At 41.9% G+C, this 26,051-nt stretch overlaps 1 protein-coding gene across 1 annotated transcript in view; it reads left to right on the top strand.

Moving 5' to 3' along the window:
- The first annotated feature begins 207 nt into the window (after nucleotides 1-207).
- The window catches only part of MBNL1 (muscleblind like splicing regulator 1), a 318,050-nt gene continuing 292,206 nt past the window's right edge, over nucleotides 208-26,051 (top strand). The window contains exon 1 of the mRNA XM_063132097.1: nucleotides 208-218. The gene's annotated coding sequence lies outside the window, so the exon portion shown is untranslated. The remainder of the gene's footprint in view (nucleotides 219-26,051) is intronic.

Raw genomic sequence — 26,051 nt, 5'->3', positions numbered from 1 at the left:
AATGTAATAAATAAATAAATAAATACATATAGTAAAGGAAGATGCATATAGAAATTGCTACAGTCATGAAAATAGCATTAAAATGTATTATATTAGGAAACTTGTTTAGAAGATTGCTTGCTTATATGCAATTTTCAGCAAAATTACATATTGTGTTAGGAGAAATGTGTGCAAAAATGCATTCAAATTTTCATGCAAACGTCTTTAAAAAAATCAAAGTTCAGGACAACCAAATGTAACATTGGAAAAATGAGAAACTGATATTGACAGATTCAATCATCCCTAGTTCTAACAGCCAAACACTCAAGGCCTAGAATTTTCAAAGAACAGATTAAACTGGAAATGCTTATGCCAAGCTCCAGGTTGAGAAGGCACCCAGCACGGAGTTGTCTTGTACATCTCCCAGTACCTGTAGGTCCAGTCCTGCTATCTGTGGGCTTGCTGGTAGGTTTATTGGATGGTGGGCAGTAGCGTCACTGCAGTCTGAGGCTGCCACCATTTTAAAATTCATAAAATTCCTTGGTGTAGCATTGTTCCAGAGCACTCTGGATAATTTCAAATGGCAGAAAGCTCACAGCCACCAAGGTAAAAACAGCTAGGGGAACAGGCAGGAAAATGGCCCCAATCCAGTTCAGGAATCAGCACCCATGCACCCTTGGCAAACGTCTGAGTATGCTGAGTGCTGCTATCAGTACATCATGCTGCCATCTGTCACAGAATGAAGACACAATAATTACCCCCAGTCAAACAGATTTCAGGTCTGGTTTGGGCACAGAAACTGCTTGGGTTGCCCTAACAGATGACCAGTTCCAGGAGACAGACAGACAGACAGACAGACAGACAGACAGACAGACAGACAGAGGGATTGTGACCCTATTGATTGTCCCGGGCCCTTTCTCCTCCTAAGAGTTATCCCAGGAAAATGGAGGGATCGTCCCTGCCTGCTCCTGGGATCCATTGTGTGGCATTTAGATGCACAGGAATGATCCAGGGATGATCCTGAGAAAAAAGGCACGTGTAGAAATGGCCCTGGACCTCAGTGGCCTTTGATACCATTGACCATGGTGTCCTCCAGGACGAGCTATGTGATGCAATTATTTAGTAATGATGCCTTCTGTTAGAAAGACAATTAGCAGAGAAAAACAAAAGGCAAAATCGAATGAGCATTTACCAGCCCCACAGGCACACAAGGTTATCTTATAATAATAAAAAGACACCATACCATTCTTTCATGAAAGGAAGGAAACAGTTTTACTCACAAATGTTCTCACATGTGAAGTGCAGGTACAGTGTAGAGTTTCAAAAAGAGTTGTTCCATCCATTTTCTGTTTTATTACACCAGCAGGAGCGAGAAAACAAACACATGTGCTCTCAGCAATGGTGGAGGTAAGAGAGAGGGAGTAGGAATGGGAGGAAGCAAAAGGTGTAACGGAAACCACATTGTAGGCTATAGAGAGATTCTAAGCCTAGTTGTGGTCAAAATTCCCATGAATGGACTAACTGCAACACTGCCCCCTTCCAATGGATTGCAGATGGGTTTGCAGTATTCCCAACAGTACATAAATTGGGAGTTGGAGGTAATTTGAGGGACAATTGTTTGAACCTTTAGCATTTGTGCTATGGAATTCCAATCCATCCCCATCTATTTGACATCTATATGAATCCACCAAGAAGGGTCATTAAGGCATTTGTAGTAACATGTCAGCAATATGCAGATGACACCTGGTTCAGCTGCTGGATGCCATCTCATACACGTGAGGAAGGGATGAATCATTGTCTGAGCTCAATAATGGGATGAAAGCAAATCTACTGAAAATCATTCATAACAAGATGGAGGCACTGTGGGTGGATGGTTTCTTGGTCCAATAAGGGGAAATTCATCCTTTTCTGTATGGTGTTGGACTCCCCCGAAAGATAAGGTATGCAGTACTCCTTTGCTCTTGGCCCCACCTTGATAGCTGCTTAGGGCCCAATCCTGATAGTTCCAGAGCAATGGCAGGAAGCATTACTCTCACTCTGATATAGCTTTAGGACACCACATTATTGTATAACAATGTCAACTACTTAAAGATTTTATGATATTCAGCAGTATATAAGCGCCACACATACATTAGTAAAACAAATAAATAAATTGTCATGAAACAATTAGAAACACAATAGCCAAATTGCCTAGTTTACAGAGGACAGTCCCAAATTAGAAGACATCCTGTATTTGAAGAGATGTCCAGTCCTCATCTGGCTTAAAGATAAAGCACATGAAAAGGGAGAACAGGGGCTTTGAAGTTGCCCATCAACCGTTATCACCAGGATAGGAGCGCACACAGGTCAGCTGGTCACAATCTTCCCTACTATGGTGAGACGTATTACATTTCTATTGAAATTACAGTAAGGATTTCTAAATTTTCATCAACACACATAACTTAGCATGTGCATTTTTTCCTGTATTTTTCTCTCTTCTTTGGTGATGCATCTTCTCTTTCTGAGTGATGCATAAGTGGCCACCCTACTGGGAGAACAATACTTTCTGCACTCACTTTGGACAGGGGGGTTTGGTGGCTACCAGCAACTGGGAGTGTAGTTGGTAAGTTTGTCCCACACTTTATACCTGATCACTCCCCAGGCACCCCTCCTATTCAAAACTGCACACCTTACTGAATTGTACCCCTCCTGTTCAAAGCCGGAACGGTAAAGTTGGAAGGACTACTTTTAATCCTTAGCTCTGAGAGCCTAAGATACCCAAACTACGAATGTCAAAATCCATCTGGCAAGTGTATAGGCCCATGTTAGCCGCCAGTGCGCAACAGCATGGCCTATTAATCCTCATTTGAAAATTATTGTTTACCAGTTTGCTTCCTGGTTAATAATTGTTCTTCTGACAGCCTACAAATGCCTCTTGTGACTTCTTGTATCAGATATGTATTTACATGGTGGAATTGATACCTCTGTACCACATTTGCCACAATGCTAATAAAGTTCGGTTCATTCAGTGACCATATATGGCTGGTTCTCATTAAAGATTTCTTGCAAGTAAATTTGGAAACGTACTGAAGTGTTATTAGGTTGTCCCTGAACAAAGGTCTTCCTGATATGTATCTTCAAAGTTTGGCATGAGGTTGCATCAGCCTTCCCCAACCTGGGTGCTTCCAGATGCTTTGGGTTGCAACTCTCATCAGCCACTTCCAACATGGCCAGTGGTCAGGGATAATGGGAGTTGTAGTCCAAAACATCTGGAGGGACAAAGTTTGGAGGAACCTGTGGTAATTGAATGCAGCCCTTTACTATGTACTGTGTAAGGATTAAGGAACTGATAACAGTTTATGCTTGCCCTTTTTAGCACTAATTCTTAGAGAAAAGAGACTTCTGTTCTGGAAATTTTGAGGACACTGGATTGGCTTGCCAGAATGGATTTCTTTCTCAAGAACCCTACCCTATTTCCAGAATTTGAACAGGAGCAGGCATTTATGCTCAACGTCTTGTTGCTCCTCAAAATGGCACACACACACCTGCAACATTTAGGTACAATTGCCACATTGGTTGGTGGGTTTCCATATCCCTATTCAACAGGGCAGGCTGTGGTTGATGGAGATGGGGAAATGCATAAGCTCATAACTTTCCAAGAGCTGGACCTTGTTGGCTGGCTTCAACTCCTCCCTCTGTTTGTGTTGAACAGAACATCAGCAAAGGGTCCCTATGCATGCCCAGCTGTACATGCACAGGCTCTCCAAAGCCATGGGATCCCCTATTATGGAGAGTTCCTGCTGCTGTGGACAGCCTATGTACAGAAAGCTTTCCACACCTACTGATGATCCACTCATTAGGGGCCTGATGAGACCCATTAGCTTGTGGGTCTCATCAGGGGCAACTCAGAGCTAGGGATGCCATGTGTAATCTTGCTACCCCAACCATGCATTGGCTGTACGTATGGAGAGGCTTTTGTGAACATGTGTCATGTGTCATTTAGTGAGTGGACTTAAGTCTTAAAACACTGTAGAGAAACAGGAAGAATGCTGTTTTGGGTGTCACCTCTTTGATAGTTGTAACATCAACTCCCACTTTCAAATATTCTTCCTCTGGCCCTGACTGGACCTTTCCTGCCAAGGCTCCACTGGCTTTTCTTTTGCATAGTTAAACTATGGAATTCACTATCACAAGATGTAGTGATGGCTAGCAATTTGGATGGCTTTAAAAGGAGGCTGGATAAATTCCGGAAGGAGACAGCTATCAATGGCTATTAGTCCTGATGGCTATGTGCCACCTCCAATATCAGGGGCAGTAAGCCTATATACACCAGTTGCTGGGAACATAGGTGGGAGTGTGCTGTTTCACCCGTGTCCTGCTTGTGGGTCTCTGGTTTGCACCTGGTTGGGCACTGTGTGAACAGAATGCTGGACTAAATGGTCCCTGGGTCTGAACCAGCATGGCTCTTCTTTATGTTCTTGCGGTGCTGGTAATGAATCCAGGCATAGAATATTGGGAAGCAAGGCGACTCATCTGTGTCTTTGCTTCAGACCAAAGCAAAGGATTTCTGGTGCTCTGTTACACAAATCCCCTAGCACTCTTTACTGCACTGCTGATTTAGGGCTAAATCATACTACCAGGAGCGTAAGGAGCTGGATATAGCTTTAGTTAGCCAGAAATATAAATAGTAGAAATAGGCAGAAGAAACTACTGCAAAAGAATGGGGTAGTAGAGCATCAGTTGCTGGCTAAGAAATGACAGAGTGGCAGCAGCTCCATCTAAAATCAATTTTAGGTATTACATTGTTCTGCTGTAGAACCACTCTCCTATTAACAAAATAAGAAAAGAAAAGTTGCCTTGTTTAGTGGCACATTCTCAGTTTGATCATCACAGTTCTAAAAACACTTCTGATTTGTAACAATGGCAACTGGAATAGCTTTTTAAAAGCTTTCTTGTGGAGCTGAGAACGTAATCCTTGGAAACTCAGGCATATGCATTAACTGAGAGTGACTATATATTAAAGGGGACTGATCATATTCCATTGGACCACTCTTTCATTTTGTGCCTTTTTATGGCTGTGGAAGTATTTGTATAACACAAGAACTTAAATTATTTTTGTACCATTCCAGAAGTAACCCCCCCTAAAAAAAAAACACCTGGAAAATCACTAATTTAATTTTCACATTACTCTAGTGCTTTTGAGAAACACTATGGGCCATATTACATTAAATGCACGAACAAGGTGATTGAAGAGGTCCAACCAGCCACCTGTATTCTTGACCCTTACCTATCTTTGTCTACATCAAGATGAAGGGGTTTGAGTGGGTGGAACCAGGGGAAATTAAAGCCTCATTGAGAGACAGAGTGGTCCTGGCAGCCTTGAAACAGGCTGTTGTGAGACCACTCCTCAAGGAAGATTGTAACAACTATCTCCCGGCCACAAATATCTCCTTTTTCAACAAGGTGATTGAGAGGGTAGTGCAGTCCAGTTCTGGGTGCTTTTGGATGAAATGGATTATCGAGACTCATTTCAATATTGGCTTAGGCCATTGTTTGGCACTGAAACTGCCTCGGTTGCCCTGACAGCAATGGAAGCTGCTGGCTCTGATTTTGGTGTGGCTGTGAATCCATTCTGGGCTTTACTCAGAACCAGCCAGAAGTCCAAGAGGCTATCTAAGGTGCTGAGCAGCATCCCTAAATAGGTTCAGAACTTAGGATAGTTCCATTAGATTCCTGGCTCATTCTAACTAACACCTGGAATGGATTTAAAGCCACACCAAAATTGAACCCACCAGCCTCCACTTCCTGGTGGATGACCTTTTTTTGGGACAGAGCTACATGGAGTGTGAACCTGTTGATTCTCCTTGACTTCTTGGTGGCTTTTGATACCATTGATCATGGTTATCTCACTGGACCAGCTATGTGGGTTGGAGCTAGAGACCACAGTGATATGGTGGTTTTGCTCACCTACAGGGTTGGTTTAACAACGTAGCATTGGAGGACACAACACTGAAGTTTGGGGGGGGGGTTGCAAGGTCCTCACTTGTCACCTATACTTTTTAACAGCTATATGAAGCCTCTGGGTGATGTCATCTGGGAATTTGGAGAGAGAGCGAGAGAGAGAGAGAGAGAGAGAGGTGCTCTACCTTCTCACCCTCTGGAGTGCCAGTGAGTATGGGGCAGAAGGTTCATTTTGTAATTCCCCCTTAAGTTCTTTCTAATACCTCTAGACATTAGTATGCTCCATTACTTCACCTCTGAGTTGTTTGTATCGTGCTATTGGCTAAGGTTGAACCACACATGGATGGCCTATGTATCTTCTTATATTACAAGAAAAACTCAGCACAACTTGGAATTATGGCTCTTGCTTTGCTTTTTGTTTCTAAAGCAGCCAGCCTACCACATGATGCTCTTTCCTATAAAGGGCGGCTCTGCCCTGCCTGAGCAATTTGCTATAAATACGGCCATAAAAAAAAATGACAGGGTCTATTCATCATCTGTACCTGTGAGGTTTCCTCCTCCCCCCAAGTTTGAAAGTACTTCCTGATGGAGGTGATTACAAGAGGAGATGTGGTGTCTGGAATGCAACAACCCCCCCCCCAAAAAATAGGTAGTGCTCACTGCATGAATATGGGCATGCTCTTGGCAGGAATCTTTCCAGAATTTTGTCATCCAGCCAGATGCGGTCAGCTAAGCCTGTGCTAACTCATAAGCTCAGCTGTACAGTATCCTTTAAAGTCCAAAATAACTGGCTAAACCAGTGAATTCACATTGCAGGAGTTGGGTGCTAAAAAGAGCCATGCATTCCAGTCAGGTCAAAGTCATTACCAAATGCGGAAGCCTCATAGTGCCTGCATGTGCATATACATTGCTCCTTTCTGTCTCTGGCAGCACTGTATAGTTAAATGGTGCATAGTTAAATTATGGAAGTCACTACCACAAGATGTAGTGATGGCCACCAATCTGAATGGCTTTAAAAGGGGGTTGGATAAATTCCTGGAGGCAAAGGCTATCAATGGCTACTAGTCCTGATGGTTGTGTGCTATCTCCAGTATTCGAGGCAGTAAGCCTGTGTGCACCAGTTGCTGGGAAACATGGGTGGGAGGGTGCTGGTGCACCATGTCCTGCTTGTTCATCCCTGGCCGATGGCTGGTTGGCCACTGTGTGAACAGAGGGCTGGACTAGATGGACCCTTGGTCTGATCCAGCATGGCACTTTTGTTCTTATGCAAAAGTGTAATAGTGCAATTCTAGGCATGTTGACTTAGAAGTAAACCCCAATGTATTTCATGGGGCTTACTCCTTAGGTAAGTGTGCATTTGTACTGCAGCCTTAACCGAACATTGGATTCTCATTCCAGTTTTCAAAGCTGAGCCCTTGGAAGAACTGGCTTTACTGTTTACCTGCAGCAAAAATGGCAGCTGCTGTTGCCATGGTTATATGTGTTTACTGTTTACTGGGCAATATACTTGCTTGAGTAATAGCCAGCTGTCTGGCTTTTCATTAATTCAAATGAGTCAATGTTGCTGCATTTCAAAAATAATGCAGGAAAATAAGGTTAACTGAGTGCTACTCCCCACCGTAATATTCTTCTATGCAATGCACATGATTACACTGACGGGCTGCAGATTCTCTCTCCATATTCTGCAGTTGTTGAGGAAAGTAATAAGATATGAAATGAGCTGCCTGTCGGGTCTCCTACTTCTCTTCTGCATCCCTCCATACAGTTGTGTACCCATGTAGAGGGGTTATTGCTAGCCCAAACTTTCTTACTTTTTAGTGGGGGGGGTTTTGAGCCACTATTCATAATTCCTGACAAGAAAGGTATGTGGATGTCTTAGTATGTCTTTCTTTCTTTCTTTCTTTCTTTCTTTCTTTCTTTCTTTCTTTCAAAAAGCCATTTGGCATCAAGGAAATAAATATATTTTAAAAATTGGGCATGAAGACATAAGACCAATATTTTCAAACCAGGCTAATTTGAATGAATTTGCATAAATTGATACAAGAAAATCTATACATATGAGGAGGGAAAACACAGTTGCCCAACTAGAAAAAGGACCCAACTATTTAAGAAGTAATCTATTAAGGCAGTGAGGGCACTACAACATCCAATTTTTGGCTAAAACCACATTACTTCTCTTTTAAGTATGTCAGAGGCAGGCATTTCACAGTTTCATGTGATACTAAAGATCTGGGTGCCAAAGAACTAGAACAGCTGCCTCCAACCTGGTGTCTTCCAAAATGGGTTAAGATTACAACTTCCATCATCCCCAGCCAGCATGCCCAATGGTAAAATGTAATCCAAGATGGCTGGAGGGCATCGAGTTGGGAAGCCTGAATTAGCAGGGTTGTTCTTTTTTTCTCTCTCTCTGTGTTGGTGAGACTTGGCTGTGCTGTTCTCAAAATGTCCTGTCATTATTGTCAGTAACATCTTTGGTCCTGTTGACACAATACCCAGGATTTCCTGTAACCAACCCATCAATTGAGTTGTCCTTGGGTTATGTGGAAGAAGTGGTTGTGTGAACAGAAGGTAGGATGGCTACACTTTCCACGACAGAAAAGTCCCTTTCAAGATCCACTAATAACATCTCTCTCTGTATGTTTTTCTTTACCTGTTATCTATGTGCACTGTCCTTTGAGCAATCAAAGCAATTTAAAATACTGCTTCATTTAATTGAACTTTTTTTGGTGGTGGTGGAGAGCTATAATTTTAAATTGGCCAAAGTGAAACTGTGTATTCCTAGGATTAGTTCATGAAGAGAAAATTGAGGTATGTGGGCTGCTTTTCTTTCTTTTCTTTTTGTGCCTTTCGCTAATGCTCGTTTCATTCGTTTGTCATCTTTCATGTCATATTCTCAAGGCCTTTTCCAGTATGATAGCACACTCTGATGTGAACCAAATTAACTAAAGCTATTATATTAGCTTGCCAATTTAGCCCATTAATTCACAACGCTCACACAATTTGGCTTCGGAGATCCATTTTCTATTCTGCCCCTCACCCTACTCCAATGTGACTTATACTTTATACAATTTATGGACCCTCTAGAGGTTTTTGGAATCATATGTGAATACATTCATTTCATCTTCTCTTTGCAAGGAAAGCAGTACTGGCGTTTTAGGCAACAGATATGTAATCCTTTGAATTTCTTAGCAAGTTAAATGAGAGAACATAATGCAATTAAAGAGGAAGTTCTTCCTAAGATTACGTCTTGATTCCTCTGAATTTTTATATAAGCATATAAAGCAGGCTGCCACCCCCTCCCAATCCATCCTTCAGCGCAAAGCATAAGCCCTTTCTTTTTGCAGTGTGATTTCTTTTAGCTGAATGGACCAGGAAGAGGCAATCTAGCTGCACATAGAAAAAAAAGAGCTCTCAGTTGTATATCGTTTAAATAAATTGTTGTTACCAAGGTTCAGATTCTTAACAAAGGAAACTACTAGAATAGATAGAATTTCAAAATATGCAGAAGCAGAAGTGTGCTTGAAAAATACGCCCTGCCTTCAGTATAATTTCACATTTCCCAGTGGAGACTTTGCAGTTCCAGTACCTTTGATTTATTAGTATATAGGGAAGAATTATTTAGAACACTCTACTATTTAATTCCCCCCTTTCTTTCTTTTTTTAAAGGATGCTTCTAGATATCTCATTATTGGTTCACAGGCAAATTTTGCTGTAAGGAAGACATTTAGAAGCCTTAGATTATAATTCAGAGAACTAAAAAGGTCATATGGACAGGACGTGCTGACAATTTGCCATAATTTGAGCAGAGATAAATGTCTGTAGCACTTTTTTTTATTTTAAGGTTTCCTCTAGGGGGAAGCTATATATTACAGCATGGTTTCAATTTAAGTAAACTTCTTTTGTTGGGCTAAAGAGGTAGTGATGGAGAAAACTTGAATTCCTGCATGGATTTACAGAGATGAAAACAATTATATTTTTGTATAATATTTTTCTACAAAGTGTAAAGTTCAAAGATGGAGAGTTTTATCCAAAGTTAGAGCCAAATTAGACACCATGTTATCTATACAATTGCTTTCTTTCTTTCTTTCTTTCTTTCTTTCTTTCTTTCTTTCTTTCAATAGCTGCGGGGGAAGAACTTCATTTTGGATCACAGTGGAAGGTGGGGACTTTAAGTCTTTGTTGTGCCATGGTCCTAAGCTGAATCGGGTCCATGTAGCTATTTCTATCATGAGCAACATTTCCATCAGCCTAACCTACCTTACAGGAAAGGAGTAGCTGAGTTCCTTGGAGGAAAAGTGGGAGAAAAATGTAACGAATAAAGAAAATAGATGATCCAGCATTCTGCATATTATTTATTGAAAATATTTATGTACTGTCCTTCATTATCAGATCACAGGGTACTGTACAACATTCATTAAAATAACAATTAGAATATAACGATAAAAACCAAACCCAAAACCTACTAAGCTAGATATTAAAATCACCAAATGCCTAGGTAAACTGAAATGTTTTCTCCAGGTGCCAAAACACCATCAATAATGGTGCCTGTCACACTGCAGAGGAGAGAGAATTCCAAAGGTGTTACTGTAGAAAAGACCCTCTCTCTAGTTGCTGTCAGTGGAGGCAATGGAAGAAGCAGAAGACACTGATTGGTTGACGTGAATGGTGAATGGGCAGGTTGATATGGGAGAAGGTGCTCCCTCAGGTAGCCTGGTCCCAGCTTGTTGAGGGCCATCAATAACATTACCTTGAATTTGGCTCTGTACTATATTGGCAGCCTATGCCGTTCTCTGAACAAAGCTGTAACATGCTCATGGTAGGCTGCCCCACACAGCAAACTAACTGCTGAATTGTGCACTAGATGCAGTTTCTGGACTGGCCTGAAAGGAAAACCCAGGCCAGATCTACACCAAGCAGGATATAAAGCGGTTTGAAAACTGTATATGGTGTGTGTTGTCAAAACCATTATAAACTGTTATAAAACAGTAGTGCAGATCCTGCCCCACATAGAGAGCACTGCAGTAATCCAATCTTTAAGTTACCAAGGCATGGATCACTGTGCCAGCCTATCCCCATCCAGGAATGGTCATAGCTGGCATTTTCCAGTGACAAAGATGGCTCGAGGAGTATCCCTAGGCTGTGAACCTGACCCCTCAGGGGGAAAGCAACCCTGTCCAGAACATATCTGATTCTTGGATATAGGAAATGGCCATTCACAGGGCCTGTTCACACATCATGACAGCCCACCCTGGCTTAATTTACTTACTTTGCCCAGGGGCAGTGCTGGGCATCCATGGTGCCATCTTTGCATGCTGCGTGCAGCCATGCAGGTGTCCAGCTCACCATGCCTGGTGAACCCAAAGAGGTCATTTGAAGGTTAGACAACCCTCAAATAGACAACCCTCAAATAACTGTAAAACAAGTCTTGAGGTCAGAAGACATGACAAGCCACGGCCAGTAGAGTTCTCTGAACAAAGGTGCAACATGCTCGTAATAGCCCCTGGGAGTAAATTAAGCCATGATGGGTTGTTGTGTCACGCAATTTTTAATCAGATTTGCAGTAGACATGAATAAAATGGCCTTGATAGAATGAGAAACTAGGCTGAAATTAAGAAAACAAGACAAAAGCAATGTTCTGCATTTGTTTGGATGGGGAGTCAAATCAAATGCTCAGGTACAGCATGGGGGGGAGGGAAGGGGCATAATTAGCTTTGAGAGGAGGCAGGCAAGTTGGCAAAATCTCGGCTCAAATATTGGCAAAAGGAAGCACTGTGGCAGGCCCCACATGCACCATTTTAAAATAACTTGTTTAAAACTTATGTTTTGAATAGCAGCGATCTGAACTAATCAGACACTGCCTTTGTGGGGGGGGGCATAGCCAATGAGGGCACAGGAGTGGTGAAAGAGCAACAGTTATGACACTCTTGTCCCCTTTTTGGCTTTGTCCCCCAAAGGCCACATCTGACTGGTTCACATTGCTGCTACTAACACAGCCCGCCCTTCTATGAAGCAGGGTGAGATGCCCACATCAGGCGGCGGTGTGGGAGTAGTAGTGAACTGTGCCACTTCCCTCTGCCTGCATCAACAGGGCCCACTGCTGCTGAACTATGCCTCCAGTCTGTGCTCTGTAGACTCCTGCCAGCCAAACTCCCACCATGGCATTTGCTGCAGCAAGAGAGTGGCCAATGGGGCTCTCCAGAGCAGCTGCCCAGCCTCCATTTCCCTCATTGCACCCCATTACTTTTGCCGTTGCCACGTTGACTCTATGTAGCGCTGTGTGGCCAGCAGAGGTGGCTGTGGGGCTCTCGTGAGAATTCCACAACCGCACGGCTCTGTATAGCATCAACACAATGGTGGTGGCAAAGGGAAGGATAAGGGGGACCTGTCAGGAGAAGAGATCTCCGTGTGGCAGGAAGGGGCATAATGCAGTGGCAGCAGGTGTTCTCTCCTGCCTCAGGTGGCAAGAGAGCTGGTGCCAGGACTGGCTACTTCAACTGCAAGCTAAAAGAAAAGGGTTATTTTAAAATGGCTTGCTGTAGGGCAGATGGGCTCCACCAGCTGCCATGGCACTTCCTTTTGCTCAGGGTGACCATATGGAAAGGAGGACAGGGCTCCTGTATCTTTACCAGTTGTGTAGAAAAGGGAATTTCATTAGGTGTCATTTGTATGCATGCAGCACCTGGTGAAATCAGAACAGTTACAGCTGCAGGAGCTGTACTAGTGTAACCAGATACAAAAGAGAGCAGGGCTACTGCAGCTTTAACTGTTGTGATGAAGAGGGAATTTCACCGGGTGCTGCATGCATACAAATGACACCTGCTGAAATTCCCTTTTCTATGCAACTGTTAAAGATACAGGAGCCCTGTCCTCCTTTCCATGTGGTCACCCTACTTTTGCTAGCACAGCCAGGCCAGTCTAAAAGGAGAGGGAGGGAGGACCCTTACATTCCAGGTGTCATTTGACAGCCCTCCCCACCTTGGGGCCCCAGATCTGCACCTGCCATGGAACTAGATGGAGTGTGGGAAGCTGTCTTGACAATAGTACATGTGAAAACGATTTTGGGATTGCAGTCGATCACAAGCTGAACATGAGTCAGCAGCATGGTGCAGCTGCAGAAATGGCTAATGTGATTTTATGCTGTATAAAACCGGAGTTTCAAAGTCACAAAAAGTAACTGTTCAACTTTATTCTTCACTGGACCTCATCTGGAGATCTGAGTACATTTCTGGGCACCTCACTTTACGTTGATGCAGAAGAAATTGAAATTAGTGGGACTTAATGTCTGAGTAACTGTTCATAGGGTTGCCTTCTCAGAGTATTTTCAGTCCTAAAGAAGATCTGTATTCCTGGTCATGATTTGTTTTCATTAGGAGCCTTCAGTAAGGGTCTTCGTTAAGATGTTTTTAAAAAGTCTAGTATACCTGGCCAAATTAACTTTCCTAAATCTAAATATATCTTCTATCAATGGTGGGTTTGGCCCAGGCCAGAAAAAGAGGCTATATTTCTCTGGGTTAAAGCATCAGGATATGGAAAGTCTGCTACACTGGAAAGATATCATGCATTGCAAACAGTGAAGATCTACATTATTTTGTGTTCATACAGCCCTACTTGTTTCAACCAGCAGAGGTCTCTAAATTGGGTAGAGAGAGGATGAGTGTGCATTTAACACAGCCGTACCACGTCAGATTCCACTGTGAAATCCATATTCATTTGGGTGAAAGATTACATTGATGAGAAAGGGGAGATCGCAAAAGTGTCATCGAAAAGACAGATGAGAAAGTTATGAAAATGTTCAAATTACAAAGACTAGAGAGCAGTGACAACACATTCCTGGATAAAGAAATCATGCGGCATTGTAGAAAGTGGGCCAATGCAGAGATTATGGCAGAATCTACACTACTGCTTTAAAACCATTTAGAACTGTTGGGGCCCAGGACACACTCTGGCCTAATCTACACCAAGCAGGATATTGCAGTATGAAAGCAGTATATGGTCTGTGTCAATGGGCCCCAACAATTGTCGGTGCACTTCAGTACACACTATAAAGTGTGGCTCCTGACTTTTATATATACCGCTTTCATACTGCAATATCCTGCTTGGTGAAGAGTAGGCCTCCATATATTTATTTACTTATTAAATTTATATACCGCCCCATAGCTGAAGCTCTCTGGGCGGTTTACAAAAGTTAAAACAGTGAACATTAAAAAGTATACAAATTTAAAAACATCAAAAATATAAAAACTACAGTGTAAAACAGTATCCATTTTAAACAATGACAGTTCTGGGGTCCATTAAAAAAAAACTTAGCATAAGTTGTTAAATGCTGTTAAATGCTTGGGAGAAGAGAAAGGTCTTGACCTGGCGCTGAAAAGATAACAATGTTGGCACCAGATGAGGCTCATCGGGGAGATCATTCCATAATTGGGGGACTCTCTCCCTTGTTGCCATCCTCCAAGCTTCCTTTAGAGTAGGAACTTAGATGTTGAGCGCAGTGTATGGGTAGGTTCATGTTGGGAGAGGCGTTCTGTCAGGTATTGTGGTCCCAAGCCGTGTAAGTCTTTATAGGTTGAAACCAGCACCTTGAATTGGGCTCGGGAATGTATAGGCAGCCAATGCAAGTGGGCCAGAATCGGTGTTATATGTTCGAACCTTCTGATTCCAGTTATCAGTCTGGCCGCTGCATTTTGCACAAGCTGCAGCTTCCAAACAGTCTTCAAAGGCTGCCCCATGTAGAGGGCATTGCAGTAATCTAATTTGGAGATTACCAGAGCATGGACGACTGAATCTAGGTTATCCCTGTTCAGATAGGGGCATAGCTGGGCCACCAAACGGAGTTGGTAGAAGGCACTCTGTGCCATCGAGGCCACTTGGGCCTCAAGTGACAGAGATGGTTCCAGAACAGGTTGAACACCCACCATCTGGCCAGAAGAACCACCCACCAGCAGCATCTCAGTCTTGTCTGGATTGAGTTTCAGTTTATTAGCCCTCATCCAGTCCATTGTACAGTTTTCAAAATGTTTTCAAAGTGTCATATCCTGCTTGGTGTAAATCTGGCCTATGTCAAAGACATAGCAAGCAGCTCTAGGGACACCCTTTTACTACTTTAGGTTAGGAGCAGATCCAGACTGGGACTCTAGAGAGTTGTCGGTAGGGGATCATTATTTTGCAGTATTGGAATCCTAGTGTGGGGGTAGTTAACCCTTCCCTCCCAAACCCACCATGCCCTCCGTTCTACACACACACACAGAGAGAGAGAGAGAGAGTACAAAAGAAGAAGAAATGACCTAGCTGCTTGCACCATCTTTAACATAGTGTCTGCTTTGTCTCAGAATGAGTTGAACCAGAGAGATATGGTTTCTTCAGGTCACTGAATCCCTGGTGAACATACCCTATGGTAGTTGTGTAGATAAAAAGTGAAGTCCTACATACACTGCAGTGAGATGGATCACACCAAGGGTTCATCTAGTCCTGCATTTTGTTCACATAGTGGCCAGCCAGCTGCTTCTGGGAAACCCACAAGTAGTACATGAATGCAATAGCAACCTCCCACTCATGTTCCCCAGCATACGTATGATACTGGAGGTAGCATATCCATTAGGACGTAGTTATCTCTGGAGATCTTTGGAGGAAGCATTGGATAGAAACATAAATAAATAAGCCCTTTAATGCAAAGCTGACCCAAAACTCATCCAGCTGGATATCATCTTTGTATAGTGGAGGGCATACACATGATGCAGGCATTCCACACATAGGCTTCTTTGCACAATTCTGCTGCCCCCTTTCGTTTGACGGGGAAGGATGCCACCATTTGAACCTGTATATGACATATATCTGGGTCAAGTGCACTACGTGTGCCTTCTTTTCCACCACACAATTGCAATCCTTGTGTAGGTTAATGTATTAATCTGCACAAACAACCAAAGAATGCAGACTGCTTTTATGTACTGCTCAGACTACAAGTTTCTGAAGTTTTTTGATTAATCAAGGTTGCACTTACCTACAAGTAAGCCCCATTGTTTTCAATGGGACTTACTTTCAAACAGATGTGTATAGGATTACCCCATTAACTGTTTTTCTAAGTTTCCATATTTGTTGTACACTGCTTTGGGGTATTTGCAACAACAACAACAACACAACTGTTTAGAAATAGTGAGCTAATAAATAGCATGGTTTTAGGGATGCACAAACATTGTTCTGCTTGCCCTGAAAGCAGATCATGGCTTTGCACGCATTCTGTGTGAACATGTGCAAAGCTTTGAGGTCATTACAGAAGCATCCCCTGCGACCACAGCCTCCCACTTTCCCTGTTCCATTGCAAAGAAACTCACCTGGGGGCATAGGAAGAATGCCAGTGGCTGCAGGTGCTTTCGGCCCCCTGCAAAACATCACTTCCTGTCCCAGAATTCCCAGAAGGAAATTGAGGAGAAAGCAGGCTCCAAACCAATGTGAGCACTACTCTTCAAAGGGTTACAACCACCTTACCTGGTATTACCTTTATATGGCAATACCCTTAAATGGTATTAGCCTGACCTGTGGGTTCAGACCAATCACAGACCCCATGTGAGAAACCTGGGGAAGTACAGGCAGCACAGCACAAGTTGCATGATTATAGCAGCTTGAAAATGGCCCAATGTGGTTGCACAAACCTTGGCAGCCATATAGTCAGCCTCCCACACAGGGAAAACAGTCATCACAGGCAACGTTTCTGAATATGGGCTATTGACCTGTGAGACTGAGATACCCGTGTGGAAGATATCCCCAGAAGAAGAGGGCAGCACACAGATACTAGCTCTGAGCCCATTGATGGGTGGGGATGGGGGTCCAAGGATCATATTATTTGAGGATAGGGATGGACAATTCTGCCAATGTCTATTTCTCTCTGCTTCTCATTTTTACGATCTAAAGTTCAGTTCATTTTCTTTAAAATTCACAGCAAAAAATAAATAAAAATACATATCTTTATAAACATGTCTCCTAATACATTTTTGTCCAGTTGCCCAATATACACTTTTTTTTTGCAAGCAATGTTCTAATATAATGGATGTTTGAATGCTATTTTCACCAGTGTGTGTGTGTACTTTCCTCTAATATACACATTTTGGTATGCACTGTTTGATCAGAGAACTCCATTGCAAAATTTGCAGAATTGTGAATTAATGAGTTCCTACATGAGCCAAGGGCAGCTTCCAAACAACCACACTCACTAGCTGGTAGCAATGAGAAGCAGCCTGGACCATCAATGGACTCGATGGCCTTTTAGGCCCCTTCCAACTCTACTATTCTATGATTCCTTCTTTCATGCTCCAGTGGGGTAGTGTTCCTCACCTCATGTGATGTGCACAGCACCCGCCACTTGTGTCCAGAGTCAAACCTGAATAGTCAAAACAAGCAACTCTAACAGAATTCTGGGTATGATAGGCAAAAAAGGTACACCAATGGGCGAATCAACATGCACCAAAAAATCTCTGCCCAGTCTTCTGATGGGTGGATAACTAATCTCACACTGATTTGAGGGAGGGAGGGTGGCCACAAGAGACAAAGAGGTCATGGATGGGGCAGGGCCATCTTGAAAAGGCATTTCCCCTTAATTCCCTCCCACCACATTATATATAGGTGAAATTCCTGGCATGGCAGGGAGGGGCAAATCAGCCCCTAGCAGAAGGCTGAGGAGCAGCGTTCCCTAATTTTGTTTTGTTTTTTGTAGACTAGTACAAACTATTAGATTCTAAGGCCTCTTAGACTTAACAAAGCTTCCAGTTACTCATGTTCAATTAAGCATTTCTTTCCCTACGTAAGTCTAAGTAGTATTGATGTGATTATTGAAATGTTTGGAGAGCCTCTTTCTCTCCTATTGATACTTCATAGCTACATACATTTGTATTATTTAGAGATGCTGTCTCTGTTTCTCCTAACCAGTTAAAATGCAGTAATGCTGCATGTCTCTTGATATAGCTATAACGCAAAACCAATCAATAGAACCAACTTTTAGTAGATAACACTTTTGTTTCTTCTGTATGGATTGATTTTTTGCTGTATTAAAATGTACAGGCATTACAGCCAATTTATAAAATTGCTTCTTTCTATCCTATGTATGATTAATAGGGATTAAGATAAATATTTTCAAAGGGAGTTAATAGGATTTTCTTTTCTTTCTTTCTTTTTTTAAAAAAGCAGCATTATGCTAAAGATTAGAGAGCTATTAGAAAGGCATTCCTAGAAGTGAAGTATAGAAAACCAAGTAGAAACAAATAGATCACTTAATGATAATGAATGATCCAAATTATTGCTTCTTATCATGCACAAATGCAGATAATAAAGGACTGAGGTTCCATGTGGCTTTAGGTTCATTGTTGCACAATCAATGTCACTGTAAAATTAATTTGTCTACATATTATGGGAGAAAATATCACTTTAATAAATGAAATAATAAACATGATATTAAGAGAAAGGAAGATAAGGCTAGTCCATGCTAGGCGTTATTAGAAAAGGAATGAAGAATAAAATTGCCAGTATTGTAACTGCCTTTATATAAATCTATGGAATGACCACACTTAGAATATTGTGTACAGTTTTGGTCACCACACCTAGAAAAAGATATTGTAGAGCTGGAAAAAGTGCAGAAAAGGGCAACTAAAATGATTAAGGGGCTGGAGCATCTCCCCTATGAGGGAAGGTTACAACAGCTGGGTTTGTTCAGCTTGGAAAAAGGAGGCTAAGGGGAGACATGATAGAGTTGTACAAAATTATGCATGGTGTGGAGAATGTGGATAGGGAGACATCTCTCATAATACTGTAACCTGGGGTTATCATATGAAGCTGATTGGTGGGAGATTCAGGACAGATAAAAGGAAGGACTTCTTCACACACTGCACAGTTAAACTATGGAATTGGCTTCCAAAAGACGTAGTGATGGCCACCAATTTCGATGGCTTAAACAGGAGGTTATACAAATTCCTGGAGGAGAAGGCTATCAACGGCTCCTAGTCCTGATAGCTATGTGCTACCGAAACAAACAACGCCAAAGAAGCACACAATTGTGTTCAAAATAAAGTATTTTTATACAACATAAATAAAATTTCTTTGTAGGACAATTAAGTCACCTAGGTGGTTATATCTTAAGTCTGGATTTTCACTATTAAATAGGTGAGTTCTTCAGGAGAATCAATGGATTAAGCCTTCTGTGAGTAATCTACCTATCCATCTATCTAAAATTATTTCTAGGCCACTTTTAAGCATAGAACCCTCTCTGTGTAACTTAATGATCTGTGTAACTCAATAATTTATCCATTTGCTTGGTTTTGGATTGTGTTGCACCAGTGTAATGCTCTGAATCGATGAATCTCTTTACTAGATTTTAGATCCTGGATATGTATGCATACGTAAATCAACCAATATTGAAATCCAATATGTATGGATGTATAACACTATGATAGTTCAGGAATTTGCATGTGGCTTAATTTAACAGTGTGAGTGCTATACATATTTAGTTGCCTCTCTTTATGCAAATGAGGTGACTTGTTTAGCATATTTCCTTACAAAAGTCCACAAGAAGTTTCATATCAGGCTCCAAGCTGCTTAATACCAATCTTTTCTACTCATGCTACTTAAGGAGTTTACCATGCTCAAAGCCAAATAAAGCAATCAAAATGCACGATTGTTTTCAACTGGCAAATTTACTAGAGGAAATCCTCCTTCTGAAAGCACACAATGGTTCTTGATTTCTCCAGAGTAAATAGGAGATATGGAAAACAAGCTTTATCCTGTTGTAGTATATCTCTCCAAAGGCCAAAACTAAAAAGCTTATGTGTGAACTTCAGAGAACTATGAAAATGAAACTCTTAGGGGATATACGGTTTGGAAATGAAATGTGATTTTCCTAAAATGTTGTTTTGTTTTAAATTGAAGCTAAGGAAAACAGTTCAATAATGCATTGTTGATTTAAGCAGAATGCATATCCAGATGGTATTTTTTTTTAAAAAAAAAACTGGTCTCCAAAATTAATTCTATTTGGTGGTGTTACATTTATTCAGTTTTGTTCTGCTCTGATGCCAAACTTCCCAATGGTTTGAGTTTTTCAGTGCCTATTAGGTTCCAAATTTATTTATTTGAAGTATTTGTATGCTGCTCCACAGCCAAAAAGTCTCCCAGAGCAGCATACAGATAATCAATTAAATGAGACAGTTCCTGCCTGCAGGATTACAATCTAAAAAGTCACCGCACAAGAGGAAAAAGGAATTGGGAGGGAAGAGGGGTGCAAAATTCTGCTCTCCCTCTCATCTCCCTTAGCTCAGTCTGATGCAATGGCTGCTGATGGTAACAGTTGAGGGAAGAAAAGCTCTCATGAGAGGAGCCTTCAAAGGCTTTTCATATGACCTACTTTGTATTGATGTGGCCAAGTAAGCGATATGGCATGATGTCAGAGTTCTTTCTATGACCTGGACCCCCTGAGCAACTCCTTATGTGTTGTTATGTGTTTTATATTTGCTGTTGTTCCCCACCTCAATCCAAGTGGAGAGGTGGGTAATAAATAAATAAATAAAAAGGATCTCTCACCTTCCTTCTTTTACCTTCACCTTCCCAGTAATGTTGGTTTACGGTGTAGACGTGGGGTGATTGGCACACCAGATGCTTGAGATTTAACAGTTACTAATATATTGAAATAAGCAAATTACAATTAAAGGTGTTTAGTCAATAGGGTGGAGTGATACAAAAGGCATTAAGAAAATGAAAGTAGCAAAATGCAAGTTCTTTTCCCTAAGCTGCACCTAGACTTCTTCAAGCTGCATCTTTCAGCTCCTTCCTTATGATGTGATCTTTTCTGGCTCTGGTCTGGCTCTCTCTTTCACTCTTTTATTTATCCCTGCTTCCCCCAAAACTGAAAGTACTGTTTCAGGCTTGAAGAAATGAAACGTAACTAGGGAATGGATCTTAACTGGAGAAATGAAACTACTTCTCACAGTGATACCCTGAACCAACAGAACCAACTCCAGTCCTCTAAGCCTGACTATATTACCTTGCCTCTGTAGGCCACAAACCTTCACACATGGCTAGGCAACCATTGGCCTGCAGGCTGGTTTAGGTTGCCCATCCAGCCTGTGGAAGCTTGGGCTCCCTATGTGGGCCCCAGCCACCTGGCCTGGAGGCTACTGGGTGCTTTGGGAGGTGTTGGAGAAAAGAATCCTCTTCTTTGCTCTGATCTTGTGATAACAGGATTCCAGAGCATGCTGTTTTTGGTGACCATACATCCGGTTTGGCCTGGACACATCTGGAAACAGTGTGTGTGTGTGTGTGTGTGTGTGTGTGTGTGTGTGTGCAAACCAGGTCCAGGGGAAAACTCATTTTTTCCAATTTTATCTGGGAAATGCATGTTGGCCCTCCCAGGCTTCCATCTGGGCCTCTTCTTGGTTGACGCTATGTTGACCAAGGAGAGACCTGGATGGAAGCCTGGGAGTGCCTTAAAGCATGAAAGAAAAATGAAAGAAAGTTCAGTGAAAACATCGACTCCATGCACCAGTTGTGAAAAAGTTGGATTTATTTGTCTAGTTTATTTACCTGCTCATACAAAGGGAGAAGCAAAGCAGGAGTCAACAGGTTGCATTTACATCATGTTTTATTAAGCTAGTTTTCCTGACCTACAGTTATGTGCAAATGTAGCCACCATACTATTTATTTAAATAATGTATATTCAATGCATTTTTTCAGAAGTCAGAATTTCAGCTACATGTTTAGATCAGCGCCTTTAACTTTTTCCTAGGTTTCTTTCCTTTCCTTTGCTCAATCTATCAAGTACAATTTAGCATGCACTCATGTGTGTATGAAGCCCTACAAAAGGCTGGACTCCCAGGAGATTTTTCTTCAGGGGGTAAAAGGCTATTCATCCAGACGGCTGCTGCAAAAGACTGAGATACCATGGTGCAGAATGCTGGGTTGTAGCTTCCCCAGCATCCCAGTGATCATATTTCAAGGAGCATTATCATATTTCAGTGGTGACCCTTACTAGCTTTGGGGGGGGGGGGATGAAATAAAGCAAAATGTTCATGCCACCACCATATCAAATTCATCACTTTAGGAATTTGCAATGATGTTTCTTTTTTACTGCCTGCCCCCCCCCATACAGTTCTTCTGAATTATAGAAGATTTGGAGTAACATTTCTTTAGAGAAGTAGATGGTAAAGTGTTTTTGTTTTTGTTTTTAAAGTCAATCGTACATTGGGGGATTGCTCTTCACACACTAGGGGCTAATCTACACCTGCAATCCATTCGTTACAGATCATAGAATAGTAGAGTTGGAAGGGCCCTATAAGGCCATCGAGTCCAATGGAGGAGGGATGCTCCTGAATGTTCCCGCTCCCACGATCGGCACTTACAGAACACATGCGAGAGATCTTTACTTCAATGACAGAAGTGCTGTTATGGGAGCGTGTGTGCCCCGTTATGGTGGTTGTGTATGTATATTGGTAGAAGTGGGCAGGGCAAGGGAGATGGCTACAGGGCACAGGATTTTTTTTAATGACTCCTGAGGGATGCACACCAGCATAGATACCAGCAACGCATGGGGGATAGGATCTCTGACGAATATGCACTCCTGTGCATAGATATGTGTTGTTGTTTTAAAAAAACACCTCAGCAGTGAAATATGCTGATACCCATGCACATACCCCTCACAGCTGATTGGCTGTTCACTGAGCCTGATACTGGGGGTGAATAGCAACACATGAGGGGATAGGAACTCTGACGAATATGCACTCCTGCACAGAGATAGGTTTGGTTTTTTAAATAAATAAATAAATAAATAAACACTCAGCAGTGAAACATGCTAATACCCATGCACATGCTCCTCACAGCTGATTGGCTGTTCACTGAGCCCAGAACTGGTGGTGAATAGCAACAACCTCGTAAAGGGCACACTGCAAATGTTCTTTGCAATGGAAGCAAGAGAGCCAGGAAAACCACAACAAAAGCAGTCAGGGATATTCCGGTAAAACTGAGAGGTGGAGCTGTGATCACCGCAGGAGCAGGTGAACGCCATGTGTCCTGTTAGTGACGACTGCGATACAATCCTGCAATAAATGGCTGGTGTAGACTCCCCTAGGTTGACCAAGTTCTAGGTTGGCAGTCAGGACCAGGCTTTGTGTGTCTTGTTAGTGGCTTCCTAACACTTCTCACCACACATTACAGCCACCTTCTCCCACAGTTACTTAATATCATGTTTTTAGTTATAAACCTAATGAGATGTTGTAAGGGTGCAGTTAAAAGTTAAACATTGGGGTTTGCATTCATTTCATAATGACTTAAAAATTAAAATAAATGCAGCCCATTCATTTTTTTCATGTGTCACTAATAAAAATAAATAAACACCAGAGTTCTGAAATAGTTCCAAATGTCATGTATGATTTATTTGATTATTTATTAGAAAGTATTTTTACCCTTCTCATCTGCTGAAAAGGCTCCCAGAGCGGCTTACAGATCAATTAAGAAAGCAGGTCAGTACATACTCTTTTACAGTGCCTGGAGAACTAATTTTATGAGACATTTATTAAATAAATTCTTCCAGTACCAGATTCCTCATTAAGGATGCAATCCTATGCATGTTTCAACAGTAACATGGCAGGCTAGGGAATGCCTGGAGTTGTAGGATGTTGTACTTTCAAAACATGCATAGGATTGTGCCTTAAATCTGAACAGGGATGCCTGTAGACTCATGAGACTTCCTCTTCCTCCATCCCCTCTCTATCCTGAATTTCTAGCACTGACTGGGAAGGTATAAAGGGGACTTCTAATATAAATTTCCATGCTACCAGAAACCCAGCTTTATCTCACTTGGTCAAAGGGTTCTACTTGCATTCAAGCAAATGTGTGTCAAAGACCATTCAGACCTCCCATTCAATGAAGGAAGGGCAGAAATGGGGGGCAGCATTATGGGTGGGGACAGTGTGTGTAGCCCAATGCCTCCTAATGCCCTCTACATGAATGTCACCCCCCGCCCCCTGTTCAGGCATAATGCCTGAATTAGGCATAATCCATGAACAGAGATAATAATGCCTGAACAGGGCTAACAACTGAAGAAAAAGAGTATGGGGTTATGCATGTCTTACTGATCTGTGTAAGGTACTCCTGGAGTCATTTTGGCTGAAGAGCGGGGTTGAAATTCTGCAAATACTACTACTACTACTACTACTAATTAATAATAATAATAATACTCTCCCAATCACTTTTCAGATGTAGTGGAAATAATCTTTTCTAAAGTGCAGCTTGTTGCTCTCCCACCCCACTTTCCTGGCTGCCACTGGCCTGGTCACTCCCAAATAATTTGTCTTTATTGGGAGCTGACTTGCATTGAACAGCTTCAATAAAAAGCGTGAAAGAAGGGGTAGCTATATTACGATGTGCCTGTGTGTATACATGCTTAGAATCAGCAGCGCAAGACCCTACTTATGCAATTGCAGGCAAATCTTATTCCTAGTAACAGGCTGCTAAATAATAATATTATTTCCTTTAATTTAACAGTATATATTTTCCCCTGTTGTGTAATCAGGTGTGTACGCATTTCAGTTAATGCCACTGACCTTCAGTGAAGAGAACACTGAGAACTATATCAAAGTATTTTTTTAAAAAAGAACTTAACTGTGAAATCTTTCCAAACCCATTTCTGTTTTATTCCCCCCACATTGCAAGTCTGAATACTTAACAAGGGAGCTTCTCAAGAAAACTTGCCAAGAACAAAAATCTTTTAAAGGGAGGCAGCATCTTTTAAAGGGAGGAGCATTACCAGTGTTGCACTCTTATACAGATAAATATACTGTCCTTGCTATCGGTGATAACATTTTACACATTAGGTTCAGGAAAGGGGCATAGCTCAGTAGGTATACTTTGTATAATGTGGAATAAAGAGCAGGAAATAACACTACAATAGCAGTATCTAGAATGTGCAATGTGCCCCAACAGTTATCAGTGCACTGCTATAAAGCAGTAGTGTAGTGATGGCCAGGATCTACACTACGGCTTTATAATGGTTTATAATGGTCTTGACGATAGTTGGGGCCCAGGAGACAATCCACATACCATTTTCAAACTGCTTCAAAGTGTTATATCCTGCTTGGTGTAAATCTGGCCTTAGATTTGATAGCCTTCAGGCCCCTTCCAACTCTACTATACTATGACTCTATAATCTAGCCCTGTGGTGCAAAGCATAGAGACACCATAAAGCACAGTTCCCTCAAGCTTTCATCTGCAATGTCAGCATAAGAGCCAACCTCATGAGTTATAAAGGTTACTATGAGAATGTGCATAACTTGTGATGAGCAGTAAGGAAAAGTACTGTATAAACACTGTATGTTGTGATGGTGGTGGTGGTGGTGGTGAAGATGATGATGTGCACATACAGATATCAAAGCAAACAATGGAAAAGATAAACTACGGAGACTGTTCAAGTGACTTAATCATTAAATGTTGGTAATGATTTTGGTTAAAAAATAATAATGTTGGTAAATTATATTGTTCATACTGATACACTGTTACGTGATCATGCTAAAAATACCAGAAACCAGATGCTGGGCTAAGGAGTGTCTGGTAGGGTCATTTCAAGAGCTCTGGATAAAACTGAGTGTTGTGATCCAAACCTGTTCCCTGGAGAAGATCTTTCCATATTAGAAAGAACACACTGAATTGGCAGCCTGCGAGAGAGCTTCTGTGCTGAAATAACAGGTGTGTGTAGAAGCAAAGGAGGTCAGGGACATGTTGGCAGTGATGTGCAGGAAAGCTTTTATTACCATGCCAACAGTCCCCCAACCCTTGCTATTTTTGCAGCGCCCAGGGTTTCAAATGCAGCCAAGAGAGACCAGGCAGGCCTAAATCTCTTGTTTAGTCATCATTACACGGTATTTGTACATTCTGTATGCAGACTAGTTGTGGAGCAATTCCCCCCCACCGCCCCACACACACCTCCTCTCCTGTTTACAGCTCTGGGGAAGAGTTACCATTAACATTTCATGTTCCCTCAAAGTCAAGTACAATAGAGCTTTGGAGGGGGGGGGGAAGCAGTTTCTTTCCTTTTTTTGCTATGGATTACACAGGCACCTGTAGAACATCCAGACTGACTTCCTTAAGGCACAATCTTATGCATGTTCAGACAG

Source organism: Elgaria multicarinata, chromosome 8 (assembly GCF_023053635.1).
Source record: "Elgaria multicarinata webbii isolate HBS135686 ecotype San Diego chromosome 8, rElgMul1.1.pri, whole genome shotgun sequence".
Classification (NCBI taxonomy): Eukaryota; Metazoa; Chordata; class Lepidosauria; order Squamata; family Anguidae; genus Elgaria; species Elgaria multicarinata.
Note: the sequence above shows the minus strand (reverse complement) of the source record. Positions and strands in the feature narration are given on the sequence as shown.